This window comes from Phodopus roborovskii, unplaced genomic scaffold (assembly GCF_943737965.1).
Source record: "Phodopus roborovskii unplaced genomic scaffold, PHOROB, whole genome shotgun sequence".
Lineage (NCBI taxonomy): Eukaryota > Metazoa > Chordata > Mammalia > Rodentia > Cricetidae > Phodopus > Phodopus roborovskii.
The window spans coordinates 29,000,221-29,007,802 of record NW_026126418.1 but is presented as its reverse complement, the minus strand read 5'-3'; positions in this window follow the sequence as shown (position 1 = coordinate 29,007,802).

Genomic DNA, 7,582 nt, shown 5'->3' with positions numbered 1-7,582 from the left:
ATTAAAATTTTTATTATAGAAATCTTGATAATGTATACAAAAGAAGTGAGTATATGAATCTCCTTGTTTATATGCCCATAATCTCACTTTAACATGGCCAGCCTTGTTTTATATATTCTCAAATCCACTTATGTCCCATGCTTTCCTTCTATATTAGATTAACTATATTTTAATCCAAATAATCCTATTCTTCATTGGACATGTAATGTGTGTGTGTGTGTGTGTGTGTGTGTAGTATGTCTGATGAATGTATGCATGTAAGTGTGAGCATATATGCATGGCTTATTTGTGATGGTCAGATAGTAATGTCTGTGCATGTCTTTGCCATCTTCCTTGTTTAAGGCAGTCTCTCTTATTGTTCATAGCTGTGAATGTAAGTAGCTTCTAGTGATTCTCTAGTGTCTACTTGCCTGTAGTAGTCCTGAGGTTCCAAGTGTTTACTTCTGTGTCAGGCTTTGCCTAAGTCTGAGGATGTGAACTTTGGTCCTCCTGCTTGTAGAGTTAGTTCTTTATCTACAGAGCTATCTCTCTAGCCCCAGAACAAAGTAATCTTAACAATCTTATTGGAAGGTTAGGAAGGAGGAGCTTACCTGTCTCTTCACTGATTGGTCCAAAGGAGATGTGATTTACGTTTTGGATTTTAGGCAAGTTACATAACTGGCCATTAACTTACAGTGTATGTTATTATTTTCTCTAAAATAAAACTTAATTTTCAAACACTTTCACAGTAAGGGCAAAACTATACTGGGTATTTTAGGATCTACAGATTGAGCCAACCTACTTAATGATGGTGTTGTCTTTAGAAAAATTACAGTTAGCCCCTGTGATACTGTTTCCCACCTCTACAAAGGTAGTCAAGGGCCAAATGGGCATGTCAATGGGTAGCCATCAAAGCCTGACTTTCCAGAAGATTGTGTGCATTATAAGGGTCAAATAGAATCAGCATTCCTTTATTCACATAGCTTCCCTTTGCTTTTCCAACATCCTTGGTTGCAGTCATGCCTAGACTTCTTCACGGTCCTTATTACATCTGGCATCATGTTTTTCCAGCTGGTGCTCTGCTTCTCTGTTGGGAGCTTCTTGATGTTCGTCTTCTACCAACCTATTCCTTACTCTCAGGAGGTTCATCCTGTGACCCTTCCCTACACAGGCAACCTTTCTGAACTTCAGCTGTGGTTAAATGGACGAGTTCTCCCTCCCCAGGATCAAGTAGTGTTTATTCAATGTAAAATAACGCCGTCTCCATGGGGGAAAATGTTTCAAAGACTGTAGGGAATAATATAGATTAAACACCAACCCACACATTTACACTCTTACACACACACACACACACACACACACACACACACACACACACCCAAGCTGCAATAGTGACAACCATTTATCCCCCAGCCTGAGAGACAGCTGGTAGGACCTCAGTTTGGAAATGGGGCTCCAAGATGGGTCCCCCATGCCCCCAGCTTACTGGAGGTCAAAGGGAGTGGGGTGGGATGCCCAGGGAGTAGCTGGTAACTCTTTCCCACTCTGCCAGAGTTTATTGACTCAGATTTCATTCATGGCCTCCTCTATGGAGTGTGTCCTGCTTATTAGCCACAGTCACACAGCCATCTGTCTTGGCCCGTAGCATGTAGGCTGAGTCTTTGGCTGCTCCCCAGGCCAAATATAGATGGCTATATTTGTCCTTGTAGTCACTGGCAGGGCTCCCCAACACCCTACTGGACTATTTCAGAGCCAGCTCTCTCTATTTCTCTTCAACCTTCTTGGCTTAGGGGATGTTCCTCTCTATGACCGTATGAGTCATGCTCATCAGTTGAAGGTGCAAACTCCCTTTTGAAGATTGTGGCATAGTGACAATTTCTTCATGTACCCATTGCCTTGGATGAACTCATACACTTCTTTTTCTATTTTTTTTCTTTTACAAAACTCCACTTTTTGTTGCTTGCTTTGTGATAGTCCTAACCTGATGACACTGTGTTATTTGACTGCTCTATCCAAGTCCATTAATGACACTTCCCCCAGAGAGCCCAGATTTGTGTAATAATTTATACATGACTCCCCTGGGATGGCTCAAGAAACTTAATATGCTACCAAACATCCTTCAAGAGTTGTTGAACTTTGGCCTGGAAAGCCTGTGTGATACTAATGTAGGTGAGATAAGAATCGGATAATGAGCTGGACAGTGGTGGCATACCCTTCAATCTTAGCACTTGGAAGGCAGAGGCAGGTGGATCTCTTTGAGTTTGAGGCCAGCCTGCTCTACAGAGTGAGTTCCAGCCAGGACTGTTATATAGAGAAACCTTGTCTCAGAAAACTAACCCCCCCAAACAAACACAAAAACAAAAACAGGATAATGGTGTTCCTGCTGTGAGGTATTTAACTGCTTGCTTTCTGCGTTTATAAACTTGCTGATCGCTGTGGGACTGAGATGAAGTGGTCTTTTTAATACTACACAACAAGAAAGAGGAACAACAGAGAGGAATAAAATAACTTTCTGGCCCGGCTGTGGATTCCATAAATAATGGTAATATACACCTTTGATATCCACATTTATAAACATTTCCTTTAGCCCCCTTTGCCTGGCATGCTGTTTGGCTCTAAGGCTGCCATCTTTCTGCTCTCTGTAGGAATACATTCATTTCATCTAAGTTTGAACTGAGTCTAAGTTTTTGGTCTTTGTAGTTTCTTCCTGCTTGCTGTCCAGTCTTGTGTCTATTCTCCTGGTCACACAGGCTGGCTAGCTTCTCCAGAAAGCCTAGTAGTTCAAGTTGTAAAAAGCATATACTTATCATAAAAATAGAGCATTAGAAATAATTACAATAAAAGTTTGTTATATGAATTTAAACTGTCCTCTTTAACCCAGCATACATGGAAACTAGAATATTTACTTTTCACTCCACAGATTCAAAACTCATATTAAAGAAAATAAGGAGTGGATGTGATCATAGGGCATGGTAATTGACTGCCTTGAACCAGAGAATAAAAATTGATATTCAAGCCGAGCAGTGGTTGGTACATGCTTTTAATCTCAGCGTTCAGGAGGCAGAGGTAGGTAGATCTCTGAGTTCAAGGCCAGGCTTGACTACAAAGCTACACAGAGAAACCCAGTCTTGACAAATAAAATAAATTGATATTCAACACTTTCAAACTCTAGTTTTTGTATAAAAGATGCCAGGTCAAGGAATATATTCAAGACTATATTCAGAAGGGCAGATGGTGTCCTTGAATAGTATATGAAAGAAAAGACTCTCCAGGTTAGGATTTGCTGGCTCCACAATGTCCTCTCTCACATTCTTGCCTTGCAGCCTGGCTCTCTATGGCCCTTTCTATGCAGGGCTCTCCTTGGGACATACGCAAAGCAGGCTTTCCTGCTTTGGCTTCTCCTAGAGATACCTTCTGGCATTGGTCTTTGTTTTCCCCATGACACTGTCACTTGGCTCACTGTACTGACCCTTCACTTCTTATTTTTTATGAGCTCTCTGGGGCCCTGCATCATACTGACAAAAGCTGAAAAACAGAAAATGAAGATTCAGCAAGAAAAAAAAATAAGCAGTAGGGCATTAAAAATGAGGGTAGAAATCGAGAACAGGAAGAAGTTGCTATACATCTCTGGTTAAAACAACAGCAGCAGCAGCAAGTCTTATAGAGCATCAATATTTTTTTTAAAAAATGTATTTCAAAAGCAGACATTTGTCCTTTTTAAGTAGCAGATGCTGGAGTACAGTGGGAACATGGCACCATCGGGTCGCGGGTCACTTCCGACAACTGATTTAAGCAGCTTTCATGTCTGAGCTTTGAAGGGTCTAATTGTCTGTGGTTGGAGTAGTTACACTAAAGAGAAAATTTCTTAGACTCTATAAGGATAAATGTGAGAGGGACATGAGGAGTGTGTTTCCCCCAATATGCTCACAGTATCTTTCTTACAGTATAGCCCGAGTCTTTGGGAAGCAAAGACAGTGTCCCTTTCAGGAGGGAAAAGATGGGAAATGACAAATAGAGAGTGAGCAGGTGGCTGTGGGAATGAAGCAAGCAGAATCCTTTCTCTGCAAATTCTCCGGCACTTAGAGTAAGAATCGCCAAGAGTCTTCAGGCTCAAAGCATACATGACCCCCATCTCAGGCAATAATAGGCTCCTGGCGACTGCAGATTCTGTTAGGGCTCTCCTATCACACAACAAATTGCCTCAGCTCTTTGAGAAGAGGTTTTAATCAATGGGAAAACAATTCCCACTGGAATTCAGAGGAAATAGACCTGTCTTTGAGAATATCACTTGTCCCTGGTACTTGAATGTTGTTGGCCACAATATGTAAAGACAACTGGGCGAAAAGAGCTGAGGACCGGGAAGTATGAAGATCAAATACTGTGATTTGTGAATAAAGAATTTCTAAGCCATGCTGTCCATAGCATTAGAAACTGCTTTTATAGTAACTGATCCTTTTAAATATTTACCACTGATCCAAATGTAACAATAAAAAGAACTTTATGAGTCTATAAAGTAGGAGTGAGTCTGATCATACAAGGTAACAAATCCTGTTTTATCACAAAAGTCACACTGAGTTCAGCTGTCTCACTGACAGCAATTATGTTCCTAGTTATCCATAGACTGGATTTCAAAATCTGATTCTTTAAAGTGTAGCAATAAGTTTCAAGATTTGATTATATGAAACTCAAAAAAAAAAAAAAAAACCAATCCCATGTATCAAAACATATTATGCCTTAAATACAACTTTGTTTTATTAATAGTGGTATTATATATACTTTTTTTTTTAAATGGAGAAGAACACATGAAATTTGTTACATGTTCAGAGCAGGGAGAATTAGATTTTCACATAGTACTTCATTAACTGCTTCTGGCATTCGGCTGTCTAGGCCTTCCTCAGGGAATGCTTAGCAGACACCTGAGGAGGAACTCTTTAGAGCTGTATCCTCCATGTGATGTCTGGAAACCCCTGGGGGCTCTAGAAACTGTTTGAAGGGGTTAGCTGAGATGTCATTTGCCTCTCATTTCTCTCGTGAACACAAAGGGAAGTTTGCTAAAGGACAGGAGCCATGAAACATCTCCAGAGATAGAATCCAGAAACAGACGCAAGACCCCTGTCATTTCCTCTTGAGTAAAATGCTGACAAGACATGCAGAAACACACACAAAAGAAAGAGTATTCTCCTTTTACTTTGGAAAACATACCTTATTTTATCTTTATATTCCTTAGAATATGTACAAAGAAAAATATTCTAAGTACTTTAGTACTTTCCACTTTTAAATTATTATATGGTAGACAGAAAGCTAGTTAGGGATACTCCTTGAGGTTTGTGCTGGTCAGCCTTACTTCCTTCCTTCCTTCTTCCCTCCCTTCCTTCCTTCCTTCCTTCCTCCCTTCCTTCCTTCCTTCTTTCCTTCCTTCCGTCCTTTCTTCCTTTCATCAATTTGGCACAAGCTGGAGTCACTTGGGAAGAGGTGACCTCAGCGGAGGAAATGACTGGATCAGATTAGCCTGTGAGCAATCCTGCCAAGCATTTTCTTAACTGATGATCAATGTGGTAGAGCCCAGCTTACTGTGGGAGGGGCCATCTCTGGGCAGATGGCCCTGAGGCATAGATGAAAGCAAAGGGAATAAGCTACAGGAGCAAACTGATAAGCAGTACTCTTCCATGGTCTCAGCTTCAGCTCCTGCCTCCAGGTCTCTGCTTGAGTTCTTGCCCTGGCTTCTCTTGATGATGGAACTGTAAGATATAATAAACCATTTCCTCTCCAAGTTATTTTTGATCACAGTGTATTTCATGGAAATAGGAAGCAAACTAGGACAGGGTTCTCAATTGTTACCATTATAAAGGAATCCAAGTGATCAAAAAGTTTTTAAGACCTGAACTGACAACCACATACATTAAAGCAATGGGGGCTTTCAAACATCTTACTGGATAGTAGATTTTGTACAGTTCCTTTGGAACAGATTGTCATTTAATTATCTATTGAAATTGAACGTGTGAATATACTTTATGACTTACAATTCTATGCCCAGATAGGAACTTAAAAGAAATTTATATGTTCTCTTAGAGATGTATAAAAGAACATTCATAACAATACTAGTAGTATCACATTGGAAGCACCTCACATGTCTATTAGTTGTAGAAGACATGAATTTACAAAAAAAGCAAAATGAAGCTAGGTAAAAGATGCATGCCTAGTTGATAATATCATAAAGAACACCAAGGGAGTGCTTATCATAAAACTCACCACAGTGGCTGCCTTGCCAAGTAGGTGGGTAAAGTAAGCAGAGAGTTCACAGGAAGGCTTTCTGAGTGGCTGGCGATGTTTCTTGACCTATGTGGCAGTGATTGGTGGAGCTTGGTTTGTGATAACTTATGCTTTCATTCTCTGTAATATATTTCACAATATAAAAGGCACAGGCTCCTCTTTCTATATTTAGAGTTACTGAGTATTCCTGAAGACTGGCAATGAAAATAAGTACAGAAAATAATTTGGTATATGTCTTAGCAGTTAATTTTTAGAATGTTTTTGTGGCCCAACTAGAAGAAAGGCCATGGATTCAAGGACAGAAGCTCTATTTCCACACATCAGGGGTCTACCATTGTTTCTGTGCATGTAGGTTTCTCTCTACTGGGTTCCAATAATCATCAGGGCTGGATGTCCCAGGACCCAAAAGAGTGGGTTCTTTGAGATGGTTCACCTAAATGTGAGGCTTTGTTTTTCAAGGGTATCAGAAGCATCTTAGTGCATTAGGCTTCATGGAAAACACCCATTGCTCTTTGAAGCATGACACAAATTTCAGGGTACTATGCTTAAAACCTACTCTTGTAATGGGAGATAGTAGGAAACTCATTATTAAAGTCACCTCTGTCCAACAATATCATAGTGTTTTTATTCTCCACATAGAACCTGACTCTTAACTAAACCTGAATGTGCCATATAGGAGAGCTACCAGCTCAAATACTTTGTATGTCACAGCCCTTTGTGGTGAATTAGGTTCATAGCAGTCCCATAACTGCTTGGCTACCTATATGTTTTCATTAGAGTATACATTCTCAAATACATGTGAAGTGATTTTTCTAGCTACCCATAATTTTAGTTTACATCAAGGTTTTAATCATCTAGGATAAAGACTGTGTTAATCTACTGATGTTAAATAATTTATAAATTTGACAAGAGTTGGCAAAGTGAAGGATTCAGACTTTAACCTGAACAAGAATTAACTTTATTTTTACTTAAAGTGTGCTGGTAGTGTTAGATTGAACCCTCCCCAGCCAGCTCAAAACAGCCCATTCAAAAATGAATCTGAGGACAATGCAGCTTATAGAGTGTTTTAGTAAAACACAAGATTATCTACATGGTTATAAACCAACATGTTAGGTACTATTTCAGCATTATTCTAGAATATTTGGGGAGGTTCTGAGAAACTTAAAGACCAGGATTGCTAAAACGTCAAGCATAATCACCCTGGGTGTTCCCAGTAATTTACTCTTGTCCTTTTGTCACTCCAAGTCTTAGTGAAAATGCTAATGGATTCCCCTAGGAAAAGCCCAGTAGTTTCAGTAGCATCAATAAACACTTTTTTTTTTTTTTTGTAAAT